Source organism: Bos indicus x Bos taurus, chromosome 3 (genome assembly GCF_003369695.1).
Source record: "Bos indicus x Bos taurus breed Angus x Brahman F1 hybrid chromosome 3, Bos_hybrid_MaternalHap_v2.0, whole genome shotgun sequence".
Taxonomy (NCBI): Eukaryota; Metazoa; Chordata; class Mammalia; order Artiodactyla; family Bovidae; genus Bos; species Bos indicus x Bos taurus.
Window position 1 is genome coordinate 22,753,003 of NC_040078.1, and position 20,639 is coordinate 22,773,641.

The window sequence follows — 20,639 nt, forward strand, 5'->3', positions numbered from 1 at the left end:
TCTCTTCATCGAATTTTCCAGGTAAGAACACTGCAGTGGATTGCCATTTCCTACTCCAACAACAGATAGGTTTATTCTTAATGCACTTATTAAAGTTGGTAGTGGCTGGTGGCTAGATGGCACAGCATGCTTTGTTTGCTGATATGGCAGGCAACCTTTTTCATTCACATTCCTCCCCTCTCCCTTCTGATCTCATTTGTTTGGCTGCACCCATTGGAGTCCATGAGCAAAAGACCTGGAAATGCTGGTTGCTAGGGTCAGCCTCAAGCACACAGATCAGTCTTTTGTAATATTTGAATACATTTTTTAAACATTTCAATAAATTTTGTCTTTATGAATTTATTCATAATTTGTGAATGAATTCACATTCACAAAATAAATTTGTGAATTTATAAAAAGTTTTAAATGGAATTTATAAACCATATACCCACAAAAGGAACCTGCTAATATCAGCTTTGTTCATAATGGTTTCCAAATTGAAAACCATTCAAATGTCCATCACGAAGTGAATAGATATAATGGTGATATATTCACTCAAAGGAATACTACTCTTCAATAAAATGAAACAAATTCCTGATACATGGCAACAATACGGATTAAAACGTCACCCTGAATGATGAAGAGTATATACTCTGTGGATCCACTTATGCAAATTACTCGATGAGGCAAACTAATCCCTAGTGAAAAGAACTAGATCATTGAGCACCTGGGACTGGGCGTGGCAGGGAGATTGTCGGCAAAGGGGCTCAAGAGGCTATTTTGGAGTGCTGGAGATGTTCTTGAACATGGTAATGTTTACATAGGCATGTTCAGTTGTCAAAAGTCATCAATCTTGAAATGGATAGACTGTATTTTTAAATTAAGTCTTAAAAATTTGATTTTTAAAAAGTAATGAGAAGAATCATTCCAAATTTTAATAACTTAATTCAATTATAATTATTATTAGCATTAGAGGGTTCTTTTAGAAATGTATATCTCTTAAGGTAAACAATTTGACTGAAAGTTCAACAGTTTTTTCATTTTTGTATTTTTTCATTAAATTTATGCACTATTAAATTGAAATACTTGAAAATAGGAATAGAACCTATAAGAGCTCAATCATATAAAAGCATATTTATATATATTATTTTCTCTGTTGATATAACTAAATGACTCCAGCAGCATTTACCTACATTAACAGAAGTTACTTTTGAATTTAAGATGTTTCAAAATTTTACATATTTGTATTTTGTGCATTATTTGAAATTTTAAAAATAAACCTACATACTTTAGGGGCTTCCCAGGTGATACTAATGGTAAAGAACCCACCTGCCAATGCAAGAGACACAAGAGATGTGGGGTCTATCCCTGGTTCAGGAAGATTCCCTGGAGGAGGGCATGGCTACCCACTCCATATTCTGGCCTGGAATCCTCTCACGGTCAGAGGAGCCTGGCAGGCTACAGTCACTGGGGTCCAAAAGAGTCAGACGGGACTGAAATGACTTAGCATGAACCCATGCACCTTTTGCTACAGCTTAGAATAATTTAAAAACAGATTTGGAGGAAAACATGCAAAGATGATAACAGTGGTCCCTTCCAGGAGGTGGGACTATGGATGACTGCTTATTTCCTTCTTTAGATATATTTAATATTTGTAATTTAAAAAATGAATGACCTGGAAGTGAAAGAACAGAAGAGCTATGGAAGAGGTATTAGAAAGGTGAGAGGAAAGGATCAAAGGGAGGGAAAATCTAGTTCTTGCGGAAGGTGTGTTTAAGTTGGGGATTCAAGGGGAGCAGCTCTTGGAATAAGAAAGGTGTTTGGGAGGCAAGTGGTTCATGAGAATATTGCAGACAATTTTATTCATGTTACGTGACTCCTCCTTGGTGTTTTGTGAAAGACATATACAGTCTTAAATTTCTTGCCAAACATTTTTACTATTTGTGTTCCTCTTTGATGGGCACCATATCCTGTGGAGCCAGGCAGGCTTCCAGTTCAAAATGCTGGTTTCAGATTCCCACTCACTGATTGAGTGACTAGACAAGTTACTTAACCTTCCATATCTGAGGTTTCTCATATGTGAAATGAGGATGATGATATGATAGAAGCCTGTTGAAAGAATAAAGTGAGTACACCCATGTAAAACTTGTAGACCATGCCTCAGCACATGGCACTTTGCATGTCACCACTGAGTGTAAGGTCTTGCATTTGGGCACTGCACTGCATAAAGTCTGGGTGTGGCTTTAAGTTCCTGATACCTTACAGTGGCAGTGGTAGCCTCCTGGGCTAGTGGGATCTGCCAGTTTACCAGTTCATCTGCTCAGCTCATCAAAAGAACAGTAGTCCAATTCCTTACCTCAAAAATCCCCCAATTAAAAAAATTAAGGTTTTAAGTGGAAAACCTTCTTACACATGACACAAAACCCAGAATTTTAGATAAGATATATATTTATTTATGACTATGTAAAAATTTAAAGTTAAAATATAAGCAGTGCTCCTTACTATGTATATATGTTTGTATACACACAAACACACATGTGAATGATACCAAGTTACATATACCCCAAAGAGTACTCCACTGGCCCCAGTCAGGTTCCCATTCCCACTACCCCACCAACATAACCACTTTCACTGACTGCTTGGCTATTGATCTCCTTATCTCAAAACTAGTATTGATATCGGCACTCAGATTTTCCAGTTTCCCACCCAGACCCTGAAGACCAGCCTGCAAAGGGGAAAGTGAATTTGTGTGTTTCCTTTCCCACCAGTCATCCCCAAGGTAGCCCATAGGTCTTGCATTCACCTGCTAACCCACACCACCCACCTCGCACTTCCTCATGGAACTGGCAAAGGAAAATGCCAGAACAAATGCCAGGCCAGCAGCTTTGCAATTTGGGGTGAACCGGATTCCTGGACACCCCAGTAAAGGGTGGGCATGGCTCCTGAGTGAGGCGCTGCGATGCCCCCAACCCAGCCACGGCTCCCACCGCGGTACCAGCCCGCCCCTCTCCCTTCCAGTCCCTTTCTTTCTTCTGGCTCATTCTCTGTTCTCTCCTGGTCTTGTCCTTCCTCGGATGTTTTCGCCGGCCTCACACCTTTCTTTTCCCTAAGTCCAAAGACAGGTAAAGCCTTTAACTGTGTGGATCACGACAAACTGATCTCTTGCCAGCTGCAGCCACACGGACCACACGCACTAAACCGCTGCCCAGAAGCACAAATGGTCGGATGAAGGGATAGCAAACACCAAGAGCCAGCAGCTTCCTTCGGGCCCCTCGGCTCAAGCTCGGGGCGTCTCTTGGGCGCAATGCGCGGCGGGGGCGCTCAGGTGACCTTCTGCCCTAGGAACATCTCGGCTTCCCGACGGGAACGAACAGGCTGAGTGGACTGCATCTCTCCAGTTGTCTGGAGAAACGCCGTGCTAGGGACACAATTTTAGGCGGAAACTGCATGCTGTGAAACACAGGTGGCTCTGCCTAGGTCCCAAAGATGCTGCTTTCGGTGGGAGGGAGGAATAACTTGTCTCAGGTCTGTGTGGCACAATCGGTTAGCACTCTCGGCTGTTAACCGAAAGGCTGGTGGTTCGAGCCCACCCAGGGACTTGTTTCTCTCTTTTAGAATGTAAATGATGTATGATTGCTTCCAGTCTGGGCATCCTCTCCCAAGCTCCACTACTACCCTACTCCACTGTGTCTTGTATACACACACACACAGAAGGACGTACGACCAGATAGTACCTGATCCTCAGAGAGGATCTCTGCAGGAAAACAGGTTGACTGGGAATCCTAGAATTCATGAAAGAGTAGGCTCATCATCATCATCATCCTGTAAACTCCTTTTACCAATGAAGTTTCTTCCACTGTTAGTAGTAGTCTCTATTTAACTTTTTCCATATATTTTTCCGAATAATTTTGTTCTATTCTTTTCCTCCGTTTTTCATTCATTGAATCATAGAAAAAGCAAGAGAATTCCAGAAAGACATCTATTTCTGTTTCATTGACTCCGCTAAAGCCTTTGTTTGGATCACAACAAATTGTGGAAAATTCTTCAAGAGATGGGAATAGCAGACGACCTTACCTGCCTCCTGAAAAACCTGTATGCAGGTCAAGGAAAGTTCAAACCAGTCAGGAAAGGAAATCAACACTGAATATTCACTGGAAGGACTGACGGTGAAGCTGAAGTTCCAAGTCTCACTCCACGCGGCAGGCCTTCATTTTATGTTTAAAATATGAATCTAAAAGTTTGCGGGAAAGTGGAGTTGTTTCCGCCCGGTTTCGAACCGGGGACCTTTCGCGTGTTAGGCGAACGTGATAACCACTACACTACGGAAACCACGCGGTTAATAGTGCGCAGAGACGTACAGAAGAATTGCATATTGGAACACACCTGCCCTTCAAATTTTCAAAGGAAGAGGACTCTGGAAACACAGGCAATCCGTCAAGTAAGGATCTGCAGTTCCTGAAAGAGGCTGATTTAGGGTTCCACGCCTCTCCAGGAGCGAGGTCCCTGTGTGCCAGCTTTGCGCCCAAGCTCAGAGGTCGCCTCCGCTGAGTCCTCAGTTTTCAGGAGCCCTAGCAGCCAGGGGAGTTAGGTGAGTCTGATCCCCAGGCCGCCCGACGTCCTGCAAGGTGGACACAGCCCTTTCAGGCTGCGAATGCGCGCTTTACAGTCCCTCTTTATGGCGCCAGCGGGCAGGGAGCTCGATGCTTTAAATTCCACTCGTGAAATGAATGACATGCCCTCTCCTCTGACCTGCCCTCCCCTCTGCTCCGATGCGCCTGACCCCGCGCTCTCTCACAGCCCCATCACAGCACTTCTATGGTGCCGTGGGGTACTGGGCGGGGGTGGGGGCAGGGGTTCCTCAGGAACCACTGAGATAATGCAAGACTTGCATCACATTTTCACGTTTAGCAGGAAGTGCAGCAAAGGCTGAGGCTCAGGTCATTTGTTTAATTCGTTTGCCGACCTGACCCCGCATAAAGCCGCGGAGGAGCCAGGCGCGGTCCACGCAGATCTGACGGTCTTCATTCCTTTCTCATCAAACTTGGGATTCTTCTTGAAGGACAGCTTTGCTTTACGTTTTACAATGTCTGAAACGTCTTTTGTTTGCCTTTTATAATTTTCCAGTTCAACATTTCATGGAGAGTGAATTTTAACAGAGAGGTAAAGGCGGTTTTCTCAGAAAGCAGGTGTCTTGAAGAGTTTTCTTGTTCACCTCAAAGCAGGCAGAATTTCTTTTCGCTGAAAGACTTTAATGCAATGTTGTCTGTGTGTTTGTCTGTCTCTGGTTTCCTTTAGAAATAAATATTCTCAAGTTTAGGGATGCATGTGCCGTTTTTTCCAGCAGTGGCTTTTCTCCTTTTCTTAGGGCGGCGGTCACTGCGTTTCCTTCCCGTCTGAGGTTCAGGGGCTTAAACCCCAGGAAGGCGAACCCAGGGTGCACACCGGCCCCCAGGGCCGCGGGGCTCCGGCTGATTCCGCGTGGATTCCGAGTGCGTCTGGAGGTCTGAGTCCCCAAAGAGGCGGACTTGAAAATGGCTTTAGATCAGGACGTTTTGAGAGGGTAACAGGCAGGAAGGCCAGGGGTCTCCAAACGGAGGAAATAGCCTGCAAGTGTCAGACATTTTTCTCTCTCTTAAGCGGCAGGAGGAAACAAACTAGCGATATTTTTTCCTTCTCTATACAAATTTAAAAGCAGGTTTCTCTTAAAATACTGTGTTGCCATGACACCTGGTTTCACCTGAAGTTAAGCAGTGCCTTTTTCTTATGGAAATGTTTGTCTTAAGCTATGCTAATGTACTATGCATTTACCCCCAAACTCTCTTCAAGTCGGTTCTGCCTCTTGGCTCAGAACCTACTTGACAAACCAGTTTGTTATACTCAGATATTGTTCCCCTAATCTATGTAAACGAAACTATTTGTATGGTGGTCTGCCCTTCTTCAAGATTCAAGTTAATCATTTTATGGCCCAGGATAAACCATTTGGTGCCAAGATTATCCCAAAATGCATCTTATGGGTGAGGGGCCTGGTGCCATTCTGAATTTTAAGACATTCCTTTCTTTCATTAACAGACTGCTTGCTAGTGACTATATAACATCCAGCCGAAGACTAGCAGGGGAGTACTCTTCTGCCCCCTTCTGATGCCTATGTCAGAAGCTTTCTCTATCTCCTTTACACTTTAATAAAACTTTATTACACAAAAGCTCTGAGCGATCAAGCCTCGTCTCTGGCTCTGGATTGAATTCTTCTCCTCTGGGGGCCAAGAATCCCGGTGTCTTTGCATGATTCAACAACAACCTTTCAGTTTCATGAGATTTCCCCTTGCTTTCCTCCCCCACAGGTCCTAGTTTTCACCTCCCACGTCCAGACAGAGGAAACGGGTTCGTCGTCTTTCTGTCGCGTCCGGCGTGCTGCCTTCCTGCTTGGACCTGACGAGGGTGCGGTGGTCCTCTCTCGGTCAGGATGGACGCACAGCGGGCGCCCGAGGGACCACAGACACACAGCGCCCTGCAGCACCAGGGGAAGGGGCGGGGATCCAGAGCCGGCGATTGGAGCGCGCTGAAGGGAGGGATCCATCCCCTGCCCCCGAAGAAATGCCCGAAAGAGAGACGCAGCCCAAGACAAATCGCAACACCGGCTGCCTTTCATCTCGATCAGAGGTTCAGCCTCATCCTAGGCCGATCAAAGTAAGTGCCGCAGGTCGTGGGGGAAGACCTGCAATCCAGGTGTGGTGAGAGGTCAAGCTCTCTTCCCGAACCTATTTTCTTGTGAAGCAGGGGCCACTTGGTTCTCAGCCGGTGAAGAGCGTGTCAATCTACTCCCTGAGCTCTATCCTGACTCCGGGGCCTCCCCTGATAATGGCAGGAGGACCAACTGTTTTTCCTCCGCGACCAGCTGAATCTGTAGAGCCTGACCGTCTTCACCTTTGGGTCTCTGGCTTGAGCCCTGGGGGAGAGTTGAATTTGTTCTCTTTTGTTCTCTGACCTCAAATCTGTTTGTCCCACAGGTGGGCCAGGCTGATGGAAAGCTAAGTTTCTTCACAAGGGATGAACTTCTTGGTTTTCAGAGAGATAATAGATGTCACCATTAAAGACGATGTAGGGCCCAGATGAAAAGGTGAGGGGATATCAGGAGATAAAAGTATCCTGCAGTCAGCCTTGTCCTGTGCCCTCGTTGGATTCAGACTGTGGCTTGTTCTGCAAGGTGACTCAGAGCAGAGAAAGGAGGAGGGCTGGTTGTAGGCCCATTGGGCTTTCAGGTGGTAAGGAACTCCTCCCAAATTTCTTCAGTTCAGTTGCTCAGTCCTGTCTGACTCTTTGCAACCCCATGGACTGCAGCACTCCAGGCTTCCCTGTCCATCTCCAGTTCCTGAGTTTTCTCAAACTCATGTCCACGGAATTGGTAATGCCTTCCAACCATCTCATCCTCTGTCGTCTCCTTATCCTTCTGCTCTCAAGCTTTCCCAGCATCAGGGTCTTTTCCAAAGAGTCAGTTCTTCACATCAGGTGGCCAAAGTATTGGAGCTTCAACTTCAGCATCAGTTCTTCCAATGAATATTCAGGACTGATATCCTCCTCTACGTTTGACTGCTTTGATCTTCTGGATGTCCAAGGGACTCTCAAGAGTTGTCTCCAACACCACAGTTAAAAGCATCAATTAATTCTTTGGTGCTCAGTTTTCTTTATAGTCCAACTCTCACATCCACACATTATTATTGGAAAAACCATAGCTTTGGTTAGATGGACCTTTGTTGGCAAAGTAACATCTCTGCTTTTTAACATGCTATCTAGGCTGGTCATAGCTTTTCTTCCAAGGAGCAAGTGTCTTTTAATTTAATGGCTGCAGTCACCATCTACAGTGATTTTGGAGCCCAAGAAAATAAAGTCTGTCACTGTTTTCATTGTTTCGCCATCTATTTGCCATGAAGTGATGGGACTAGATGCCATGATCTTTGTTCTTTGAATGTTGAGTATTAAGCCAGCTTTTCCACTCTCCTCTTTTAATTTCGTCAAGAAGCTCTTTACTTCCTCTTCACTTTCTACCATAAAGGTGGTGTCACCTGCATATCTGAAGTTATTGATATTTCTTCCAGAAATCTTGATTCCAGCCTGTGCTTTATTTAGCCTGGCATTTCACATGATGTACTTTGCATAAAAGTTAAATAAGCAGGGTTACAATATACAGCCTTGACATACTCATTTTCCAATTTGGAACCAGTCCATTGTTTCATGTCATGTTCTAACTGCTGCTTTTTGACCTGCATACAGATTTCTCAGGAGATGGGTAAGGTGGTCTGGTACTCCCATCTCTTGAAGAATTTTCCACAGTTTGTTGTGATCCACACAACAAAGGCTTTGGCATAGTCAATAAAGCAGAAGTAGATGTTTTTCTGGAATTCTCTTGCTTTTTCTATGATCCAAAAGATGTTGGCAATATGATCTCTGGTTCCTCTGCCTTTTCTGAATCCAGCTTGAACATCTGGACGTTCTTGGTTCACATATTGTTGAAGCCTAACTTGGAGAATTTTGAGTATTACTTTGCTAAATATGAGATAAGCAATAGTTTAGTAGTTTCAACATTCTTTGGTATTGCCTTTCTTCAGGATTGGAATGCAAACTGACCTTTTCCAGCCCTGTGGCCACTGCTGAGTTTTCCAAATTTACTGACATATGAGTGCAGCACTTTAACAGCATCATCTTTTAAGATTTGAAATAGCTCAGCTGGAATTCCATTATCTCCACTAGCTTTGTTTGTAGTGATGCTTCCCAAGGCCCACATGACCTCGGACTCTAGAATGTCTGGCTCTAGGTGAGTGATCACACCATTGTGGTTATCTGTGTCATGAAGATCTTTTTTGTACAGTTCTTCTGTGTATTCTTGCCACCTTTTAAAAATATCTTCTGCTTCTGTTAGGTCCATACCATTTCTTTGCATGAAATGTTCCCTTGGTATCTCTAATTTTCTTGAAGAGATCTCTAGTGTTTCCCATTCTATTGTTTTGCTCTATTTCTTTGCATTGATCACCGAGGAAGGCTTTCATATCTCTCCTTGCTATTCTTTGGAACTCTGCATTCAGATGGATATATCTTTCCTTTTCTCTTTTGCCTTTAGCTTCTCTTCTTTTCTCAGCTACTGGTAAGTCCTCCTCAGACAACCGTTTTGCCTTTCTTTTTCTGTCCCCCTGTTTCTGGGGCAAAGGAAAATGCCCCACAACTTCCACCCTGCTTTGTATTTCTTGAATGGGAATGTAAATCTCAGGAAAAGGGAAACTCTGTTTCCGGCCAGGACCTTTCACATGTGAGGTGAACGTGATAACCACTGCAGTATGGAAACAAGGCCTATGTTTGGCTTGATGCTATGTCCATGTAAACCTCTGGTCCTGCCCACATTCTCCTGGTCACCAGTCTTTCAAACTGAAGAATGAACCTGGAACCACCAGTGATAAGTCAGACAAGGAGACTGCAGCCCCTGCTCTAGGGCTTCTCCCTTCCTCCTGAAACCAGGATCCTTGAGCACCCAGAGTCTGGCTTCCAGATCCCACACCCACCACAGAGTCTCCAGTCCCACTGCTATGCCCCTGAGAGCAGCAGTTGGCCCGGCAGATGCCTCAGCTCCGGGAAGCTACAGGAGTGGGGAAAGTGGGGTTATCTTTGTTTGAACCCGAGGGAGCCTGTTGTGCAACAATGTAGACCCTGATCCTCCAGTGCTGTGGACCCGCACCTGGGTTGCCCTGTTCATCACACAGGGAGTCGGTAGCCTCGGCTCTCAGAAATGATCAGACCTTTGAATTCACTCAGGAGCCATACAATCTGCTCTCCTCGCCCTCCACTCTTCTTCTAAGCTTGAAGTTCAGGCAAGTCAGTGAGCTGCTTCTGGTCAGTTACTTGTTCAATTAGTGAAGCCCAGGTGCTCTAGGTAGCTTGATAGGTGAAAAGCAAACATCATAGTGCTGAAACCTTTGGGATTCTGTCTTCAGAAAGAAAAAAGGAGGGGGATGAGGAGGCCCCCAACTGAGACCTGGGTTCCGAAATATCACTAAGGATGGCGGATTCAGGAAAGTGGATGGCCTCAATGGATAACGCTATCAGGGAAGGCCCCAGGGCTCCAAGCAAAATTCTGGGTCTTTCCCCTTCCACCCCTGTGACAAGGGTGTTTTCCCATCTTATCTGATGCTCTGTTTACTCAGACCAAACACACTTCTCTTTAACACCAGTCCTTCATACCACACTGCCAACTTGTCAGAAAATCCTGTTTTTCTTTGATTAGTTGCGCATTTTTATACACATAATCTTTTTCTTGGTCTGATTTCCTCATAAAGGCATGGAGATGGATTCAACTCGAGATCTAGCTCCACTAAAAGTTGAGGGTTTGAGAATTTTAACCTCCAGTGTGTGAGCTGGGCCACAGTTGAGACTTCTCTTGGCCAGACTGGTCAATATTGGCCTCTCTCCGGCCTGTCCTCCAGGGGCAGGGGCAGGGCCAGGCCGCCTCAGGCAGCCCCTGTCACCAGGTCTAGAGCCCCACACTTCGCGTGGAGCCTGTGGAGAAGCTCTGGAGGGGGCATAAATTCAAATTGCCCGGAGCAGGCAAGGCGCAGGTGAGCGGCGCACTTGGGTGCACGCGGTGACTTTTGGTTCTCAGGCAGCCGGTGCCCTCCTGGCCCCCTGGTTCTGATCCTGCGGGCAGTAACGTCCAGGCCAGAAGAGACCAGTAGGAGAAGGGCAGCATCTCCTTCAAGCCGTGTCCACTCAGCATCCAACAATGGTCTTGAAGAGACACAGTGAGAAGTGGTAATAGATTAGGGGAAAAGAATAAATCCTTGGTGATTTCCTCATCGAAACACCTCATGAGGATGAAGTGGGAGCCTGCAGGGACCCAGTCCTCCTGGCGCTGCTGAAGGCCAGTCTAGTTCCCACCAGTTTCTGGAGCCAAAGCAGACAACCTTGGGCAGGTGACCAGTGAGTAAGCAGTCCTTCTTCCTCCCCAGCTGCATTGCACTTGAACTTGCAGCACTGGAGCGTGTCCCCCTTGGCTTTTGATGGATTCCAAAGATGTAACAGGCAGGTTTCTTTCTTTTTTTAATTAATTTTTTCTCCAGCTTTATTGAAATATAATTGACATACAACACTGTGTGAGTTTAGGGTGTGCAGCATGTTGATTGGATACAGATATATATCGCAAAATGATTCCCACCAGAGCATTAACTAGCACCTCCATGCCATCACATAATTCTCATTTCTTTTTTGTGATGAGAATATTTACGATCCAGTCTCTTGCATCTTTCAAGTACACATATAATGAAGTGCTTCGACAAAGTTTACACCCAGGTAATTGGAATCAAGATTGCCGGGAGAAATATCAACAACCTCAGATATGCAGATGACACCACCCTTATGGCAGAAAGTGAAGAGGAACTAAAAAGCCTCTTGATGAAAGTGAAAGTGGAGAGTGAAAAAGTTGGCTTAAAGCTCAACATTCAGAAAACAAAGATCATGACATCTGGTCCCATCACTTCACGGGAAATAGATGGGGAAACAGTGGAAACAGTGGCAGACTTTATTTTTTGGGGCTCCAAAATCCCTGCAGATGGTGACTGCAGCCATGAAATTAAAAGACGCATACTCCTTGGAAGAAAAGTTATGACCAATCTAGATAGCATATTCAAAAGCAGAGACATTACTTTGCCAACAAAGGTCCATCTAGTCAAGGCTATGCTTTTTCCATTGGTCATGTATGGATGTGAGCATTGGACTGTGAAGAAAGCTGAGCGCTGAAGAATTGATGCTTTTGAACTGTGGTGTTGGAGAAGACTCTTGAGAGTCCCTTGGACTGCAAGGAGATCCAACCAGTCCTTTCTAAAGGAGATCAGCCCTGGGATTTCTTTGGAAGGAATGATGCTAAAGCTGAAACTCCAGTACTTTGGCTACCTCATTCGAAGAGTTGACTCATTGGGAAAGACTCTGATGCTGGGAGGGATTGGGGGCAGGAGGAGAAGGGGACGACAGAGGATGAGATGGCTGGATGGCATCACTGACTCGATGGACATGAGTCTGAGTGAACTCCGGGAGTTGGTGATGGACAGGGAGGCCTGGCGTGCTGCGATTCATGAGGTTGCAAAGAGTCAGACATGACTGAGCGACTGAACTGAACTGAACTGACATCTTAAGATGTGACAGTAATTTGTTGGCAGTCTAGTGGTTAGAACTTGGTGCTTTCACAGCTGTGGGACAGAGTTTGTGGAACTAAGATCCCACAGTCTGTATTCAGTCGTGCATGTTCAGTCATATCCAACTCTTGTGTGATGTCATGGACTGTAGCCCACAAATCTCTTCATGGGATTTTCCAGGCAAGAAAAGGTAAGGCAACTGCAGTGAGTTGCCATACCCTCTCCAAAAGCAGATTTCTTTTTAACATACTTATTAAGGGCTTCCCTGGTGGCTCAAACGGCAAAGCGTCTGTCTGCAATGCAGGAGACCCAGATTCGATCCCTGGGTTGGGAAGATCCCCTGGAGAAAGAAATGGCAGCCCACTCCAGTATTCTTGTCTGGAAAATCCCATGGACAGTAGAGCCTGGTAGGCTACTGTTCATGGGGTCGCAAAGAGTCAGACACAACTGAGCCACTTCACTTCATTAAGGTTGGTAGTGGCTGGTGGCTAGATCAGCCTTTATTTGCTGATATGGCAGGTAACCTTTATCATTCACTTTCCTCCTCTCTCCCTTTTGATCTCATTTGTTTGGCTGCACCTATTGGATTCTGTGGGCAAGAAAGACCTGGAAATGCTGGTTGCCAGCGTCAGCCTCAAGCACACAGATCAGGGGCAAAAGGAAGACAGGAAACTAAGAACGGCAGAGAACATTTAGCCCAAATGTAATGAGCCCAACATCTGGGGGGCCTCTTTTTAGTCCTGACGCCACCACTTACTTTCCATTTGACCTTGGGTCAACTCCAGTTTGCTAGGTCAATTTTGCAAGCGTCTTGTGAAAGAAATAATAAGTACTTCATAAAGCTGTTGTGTAGATTAAATGAGATGACCAAGTACTGCAGCTGGCACAGCATGTGGCTAATATTAAGTATGTTCCAGTAGGAAACAATCAAAGATAAGCTGGTACTTCATTCTTTCATAACATTTGAGTTAATTTTTTAAACATTTCAATATTTTTTCTTTATTAATGTAACATCCATTTGCAAAATAAATTCATATTAAAGAATAACAAATTTTACATGAAATTTATAAAATATATGCCCACAGAAGGGATTTGCTTATAGTAGCTTTGTTCATAATAGTTCCCAAATTGAAAACCATTCAAATGTCCATCATGGGGTTAATAGATATAGTTGTGATATATTCATTCAGAGGAATGATACTCTTCAATAAAATGAAACAAATTTGTGATAGATGGCAACAATATGGATTAAAACATCACCCTGAATGATGAAAAGAGTACATACTCTGTGGGCCCACTTATGTGAATTACTCGATGAGGCAAACTAATCGATAGTGACAAGAACTAGATCACTGAGCCCCTGGGACAGGGAGTGGCAGGGGTATTGATGGCAAAGGGGCTCAAGGGGATATTTTGGAGTCCTGGAGATGTTCTTGAACTGGGTAGTGTTTCCATGGGTATGTTCAGTTGTCAAAAGTCATCAAACTTGAAATGGATACATTGCATTATTTTAAAATTATATCTTAAGGAATTATATTTTTTAAAAGTAATGAGAAAAATTATTCCAAATTTTAATTGCTTGATTAAATTATAATCATTGTTTTTATTATTATTAGCATTAGTTATTTTAAAAGTGTATCTCTCTTAAGGTAAACAAGTTGAAAGTTCAACAGTTTCTTTATTTTTGTGTTTTTCCATTGAATTTATGCACTATTAAATGGGAATACGTTAAAATACTTTAAATACTAAAATACTTTTTAAAATAGGTCTGGTCTTTACAAGAATTCTCTGGATTAAACCTTCTGGCTAATTCTGTTATCTTAAGATGTAAATTATGGGAGTAGGTCTGGTGAGATCTTTACAACCTCCAGACATTCTTTGGATTCACTGGAGAGTATATAACTCCATTGCTAACACTAGCAAGCAGGTACTCTTTCTACCCGCTTCTGATGTCTATGTCAGAAGCTTTCTCTATCTCCTTTATACTTTAACAAAACTTTATTACAAACACACACACACACACAAAAGAAATGTATCTCTCTTAAGGTAAACAGGTTGAAAGTTTAACAGTTTCTTTTTGTATTTTTCCATTGAATTTATACACTATTAAATGGGAATACTTTAAAATAGGAATAGAACCTATAAGAGCTCAAATATAAAAGTTTATTTGTATATATTCTTCTCTCTGTTGATATGCCTAAATGACTCCATCAACATTTACCTACATTAACAGAAGTTACTTTTGAATTTAAGATGTTTCAAAATTTCACATTTTTGTATTTTCTGCATTATTTGAATTTTATAGAATAAACATATATACTTTAGGGGCTTCCCAGGTAATGCTAATGGTAAAGAACCCATCTGCCAATGCAAAAGACACTGGAAATCTGGGATCGATCCCGGGGGCAGCAAGATCCCCTGGAATATTTCACTCCAATAGTCTTGCCTGGAGAATCCCATGGACGGAGGAGCCTAGTGGACTATAGTCCATATGGTCCAAAAGTGTCAGATAGGCCTGAAGTGACTTAGCATGCACCCACGGACTTTTTGCTAAAACTTGGAAATTTAAAAATAGATTTGAAGGAACATATGTAAAGATGATAACAGTAGTTCATTCCAGGAGGTGGGACTATGGATGATGGCTTATTTTCTTCTTTATATGTATTTAACATTTTTACATTTAAAAAATGAATGACCTGCATATGGTGACAGCAGCCATCAAATCAAAAGACTCTTGCTCCTTGAAAGAAAAGCTATGACCAATCTAGACTGCATATTTAAAAGCATAAATATTACTTTGCCAACAAATGTCCATCTAGTCAAAGCTATGGTTTTTCCAGTAGTTATCTATGGATATGAGAGTTGGACTATAAAGAAGGCTAAGCACCAAAGAATTGATGCTTTTGAACTGTGGTGTTGGAGAAGGTTCTTGAGAGTTCCCTGGACAGCAAGGTGATCAAATCAGTCAATCCTAAAGGAAATCAGTCCTGAATATTCTTTGGAAGGACTGATGCTGAGACTGAAGCTCCAATACTTTAGCTACCTGATGAGAAGAACTGACTCATTGGAAAAGACCCTGATGCTGGGAAAGATTGAAGGCAGGAGGAGAAGGGGATGACAGAGGATGAGATGGTTGGATGGCATCACCAATTCAATGGACATGAGTTTGAGCAAGCTCCGGGAGATGGTGATGGACAGGGAAGCCTGGTGTGTTGCAGTACATGCGGCCGAAAAGAGTCAGACATGACTGAGCGACTTAACAAACAAAGACAACTCTGTCAGCGAGTCCTTCTTTAACCACTGAAGGTTCCAAAATATAAGAATCTGAGAAGTGCTCCTTTGCACCTGGAAGGGAACACTTTAATTAGCTATTCAAGTCCATCACGGGCCTCATCCATATTTTTCTCCCAAGCAGTAGAGGACACAATTGTTTTGCTCTGCTCACCATCATAGGAAGTCTTCTCGGTGGAACAGTAACTGCAGGATGAAGGACTCAGTCTGGCTCTGGACTCCCAGTGGCTCCTCTCCCCTTTGGCCCTGGAGCAGCCTGGCCCGGCGGCCGTGGGTCAGGGACCTGGAGTTTCCTCAGATGCCAAAATCTGCAACTCACGCTCCCTTTTTGGGCTGAGCTGGGACCAACAGATGAGATTTCCGAGTCAAGGTTCAAATATTGGCCAAACAGCAGTTTTGCATGCCCAGCAGAGACTTAGGAGCAAGAAACTCTAAATAAAATCATAATAAACTGGGATAGGGTCAATTAATATTCAGAATAATAGAGAACCTGAATAAAACATAGTTCTTCCCAGTCAGGTCTGGAACCCTGTACTGGAAAGCTGCCATCCTGTCTGGTCAGTGACTACAAGACATGCAATATGAAGCCCCCTCGCAGGGCAGGACTCAGGGGGCGCAGCCTCTCCCTTTTGCCCCCAAGACCCTAGGTAACCCGACAGGGGGACGGCACTGGCTAGGTTGCTGCTCCCCTGGGAGAGGGATAGAGAGGAGTGCAGGGGCTGGGCCTCCGATGGCCAGGGATGTGCAGAGCTGCCTGGGTCCAGCAAGGATGTCCTGGGTCGTTCCCACACTTGTCTGATGGGCCCATGTGAACCACGCTGCTTGGGGACATGGGAGCTGGAAGGCAGGTCCTATTAGGGGAGTAAAAAGTGTCCTAGTTCTAATTAACCAGAAAGGTCCCACCCAGTTTTCAGATCATGGGATTCAGAATTCAGAGTGCTCACCGTTACACCATGGAACCCCTTTGAAAGATACCTGCTCTTTGTTACCAGAAATGGATAAGGGCTTCTTTAGGCTCCATCCGTCTGGCTGGTAATCCCAAGGCAGTTCTTCTAGGCACCCGACCTGAAGTGTGTCAGCAGTCCAGTGAGAGTGGAGCTGGAAAATTCTATTCTTCACACTTCTGATGGGAGGGTAGTCTTTCTGTTTTTTTTTTTTTTTTTTGCAAGTGTATATTTGTTAGATTTACAAGATAAGTAAAAATGAACAAAACACTCAGACAAACCAGGCCAAACTCACCTGGGGTGACTCAAATCAACTACATGCCACAGGGGCCACAAGGCAGGGCTCTGACATTTAGGCAGTCACACATTTTTTGTCAGATTCAGTTCAGTTCAGTCACTCAGTCGTGTCCGACTCTTTGTGACCCCATGAATCGCAGCACGCCAGGCCTCCCTGTCCAACACCAACTCCTGGAGCTTACTCAAACTCATGTCCATCAAGTCGGTGATGCCATCCAGACATCTCATCCTCTGTCGTCCCCTTCTCCTCTTGCCCCCAATCCCTCCCAGCATCAGAGTCTTTCCCAATGAGTCAACTCTTCGCCCAACCACAACTTCGGTGGCCAAAGTATTGGAGTTTCAGCTTCAGTGTCAGTCCTTCCAATGAACACCCAGGACTGATCTCCTTCAGAATGGACTGGTTGGATCTCCTTGCAGTCCAAGGGACACTCAAGAGTCTTCTCCAACACCACAGTGCAAAAGCATCAATTCTTCAGCGCTCAGCTTTCTTCACAGTCCAATGCTCACATCCATACATGACCACTGGAAAAAGCATAGCCTTGACTAGATGGACCTTTATTGGCAAAGTAATGTCTCTGCTTTTGAATATGCTATCTAGGTTGGTCATAACTTTCCTTCCAAGGAGTAAGTGTCTTTTAATTTCATGGCTGCAGTCACCATCTGCAGGGATTTTGGAGCCCCCAAAAATAAAAGTCTGCCACTGTTTCCACTGTTTCCCCATCTATTTCCCATGAAGTGGTGGGACTGGATGCTATGATCTTCGTTTTCTGAATGTTGAGTTTTAAGCCAACTTTTTCACTCTCCTCTTTCACTTTCATCAAGAGGCTTTTTAGTTCCTCTTCACTTTCTGTCATAAGGGTGGTGTCATCTGCATATCTGAGGTTATTGATATTTCTCCCAGCAATCTTGATTCCAGCTTGTGCTTCTTCCAGCCCAGCGTTTCTCATGATGTACTAGATTGGTCAAGTCAATTTCATTCCAATTAACGTATCAAGATCCAGAAACTTCACAATTTTTTAAAAAGCACACAAAATCAAGGTACCCAAGAGCACTGATTGCTGGATAATAGAAGGTGTGTATCTAAGCTGTCTTACAGTGTAGACAGTATTATGTACACAAAATACCTTTACACTAAATATTTACATGAATAATAGGTATAAATCCACATTATGGCCCAGAGTAATTGTCTTTCCTTCTTCGTTTTTACCCAGTGTCATTTCTTCCCTTATCCAATACACAGAACAGAAAAAGTAGCATCTGTTTTAATGGCCAAAAAACAGAGTCAGAAAGAAGCCCAGTGTTGCCTGAAGACTTATTTTGTTCCCAGAGACTGGACAGAGGTTGACTCAAGGAAGAAGGAGGCAAAGGGGAAGTTCTTTTATGAGGAGGAAGTTCATAGTTCCGGGGTGAGAAGATGAAACTTTTTTGTATAATGAAGAAGTTGAGTGGTAACAAACAACACAAAGAGCTCTTCCAAGAGAACCTGAAGGTCAGTCAAAGTTTATAAGTGCAAGGATCAGAAATGGTCTGTGGCTGATATAGGAAGAAAAGATATCCATGGAAAATATGTTGAGAGATCACAGAATAGCCAGGATGCCCGGAAAACCGTGCTCTGACAAGGGGCAAGGAGGGAATCAGGTGAGGTCAGATTGTGTTGGGTAGAGATGTGTGTTCTTCCCATTTCCTCCAGCCCATATGTTGGTTCCAGACCTGCAATCAGAGAACTGGTGAAAAAGAACAGTCACAGCAGCCAGTGTCTTGATTCTGTTTACTGAAATTTCTAGAAGCAACAAGCTAATTTAACATGAAATAAATAAGGGTAGGGGTTGTCAAAAGATTCAGAGAATAATGACAACAATATTATTTCACTGCCTATAACGTTCTTGATACAATAGTTTCTAAATCCAGGCACATCTGACAATGGAATGAAGAAGAATGGTCTTATTGCTTTCACTTTACAGAAGAAAGAAGAGAGGTACAAGAAATTTCTTTATTCGTCTAAGACCACACATGGGCAGAACCATTCTTACAACCAAGGGTTTATGCTTCTGAGCACAGATTAGTTGGGTCTTTTTTCTCAGATGTAGTTGTGTCAGGATGTCTCAGTTGTAGAGATGGGAAGAAGAGCAAGTAGGAGAGAGAGGGCAAAAGAGGGAGGAGGGATGGGTGGAAGCACAAATTCTTTGATTCTCATGTCCCTCCCTTTCCCCTCTCATCTCCCCTACTTCCCCACCTCCCTTGCCTCCTTCTTTCCTTTTGGGGAGAGCCCTTTGCCTCCTTCCCCACTCTGTTATGAGGACTGAGACAATGCTCCTCTCTCCCAAGCCTCCTGGGAGGTCTCTATGCCCTCCTCCCAAACCCACCTTCCCTGCTTGGTTTTCAATTCCCACGCCTTCCCGTTTCCAGGTGGACCTCACAAAATGCAGTCTACCCAGCTGGGCTACCCAAACTCCATCCGATAGGCTGTGCCCAATAAGCTTTTCCATGGCCCGCCCCATGGGATGCTGGTAAATCAAATAGCTGGGATAAAGGCTTTTTCAAAAGAACTGTTCACTTCGAAAACTTTTCTATATGTCCTCAGGGGTCTTCACGGGACAAAGGGCTAAAGACGACAATGTAGCCATCCAAGTGTTAGAGTGTCCCGATGAGTGCCAAACCCTGTCCCAGGGGTGCAGACACAGGGCGACCATCACCAGACCTCTGCACTGGTGGAAACTACCCAGTGGACACAGGAAACCTAAGCACAACCTCGGCCCCGGAGGCCTTTGCCAGGGTGGGCAAACTCTCATTCATTGAGTGTAGGCGAGGATACAGGAAGAGCCATCATCGGCGCCCACCGGTTTCAGCTGTCCTTGGATCTCATTCGGTTCAGGCCCCGAGGGTCCAAGCCCTGGATCCCGGTATCTCTGAGGGCGCTGGCATCTGCGGCGGGTAGGGGGAAGGATGTGGCACCCTTTCCCTCAGGATAAAGGTCTTATCCTTTGAATGAGTAAGTAAGTAAAGTCGCTTAGTCGTGTCCTTTGCACGTGTCTTTGCAACCCTGTGGACGGTAGCCTACCAGGCTCCTCTGTCCATGGGATTTTCCAGGCAAGAGTACTGCCATTTCCTTCTCCAGGGGATCTTCCTGACCCAGGAATCAAGCTCAGGTCTCTAGCATTGCGGGCAGACGCTTTACCGTCTGAACCACCAGGGAAGTGTCTACTCCAGGCAGAGGCAAGCGGACGATTGTGTCATTGTCTCTGTGGCGCAATCGGTTAGCGCGTTCGGCTCTTAACTGAAAGGTTGGTGGTTCGAGCCCACCCAGGGATGGCGGGTTGAAATTTTAGAGAACACCAAAGAGGTCTTCTCCCTTTTGCCAAGAGGACACCGGAGAAGTGCTGCAGAGAAAGAGCACAGGAGTCAGGTGTAAAGGACCAGCGGGGAGCGGGGTATGGTTCTGAGTGAATTGGAAGCGTCGGTCATTCCTGAGAGCCCAGAGCGCTGACGGCCGGCGCCGTGAAAAGGGCCATTGAGGTCCGCAGCCCGGGAAGGGTGGCGTCCACACTGCGGGCTGCAAGGTCTCCTGGGCTTCGGACCCACCCCTCGCCACCTGCGGCTTGCGGGAGCTGGGGAGTCGGCGGGGGCGACCTCTGCTCTCGGGTGCGCAGCTGAGGGTCTGAGGACTCTGCGTTGGGTGCGGGACCCCGAAGGCAGTCTGAGGGGGTCCGAGGGGCCTCACTTCAGGGGAGATGAGGAACCCTAAAGCAGGGCCCTCGGGAGCCGCCGTCTCCGTGCCTGAGAGAGCGTGGGGCTCCAAGGTTTCTGCATGAATGTTAAAAGTTGGTGGCTTGGATAGTGGCGGCTGAACCTTGGGTTTTCCTGGATACAGGGCTCAGTGGTAGCGACTGTCGCCTTTCCGTGGTGTAGTGGTTATCACGTTTGCCTCACATGTGAAAGGTCCCCGGTTCGAAACCAGGCGGAAATA

General features: G+C 45.1%; 3 non-coding genes across 3 annotated transcripts; 2 read left to right on the forward strand and 1 right to left on the reverse strand.

Annotated features, from left to right (window-relative positions):
• Window positions 1-4,235: 4,235 nt before the first annotated feature.
• On the reverse strand, window positions 4,236-4,308 carry TRNAV-AAC. The gene has a single exon. It is a non-coding gene; the product is annotated as a tRNA-Val (tRNA).
• A 15,602-nt stretch (window positions 4,309-19,910) lies between these two features.
• On the forward strand, window positions 19,911-19,984 carry TRNAK-CUU. The gene has a single exon. It is a non-coding gene; the product is annotated as a tRNA-Lys (tRNA).
• A 582-nt stretch (window positions 19,985-20,566) lies between these two features.
• TRNAV-CAC lies at window positions 20,567-20,639 on the forward strand. The gene has a single exon. It is a non-coding gene; the product is annotated as a tRNA-Val (tRNA).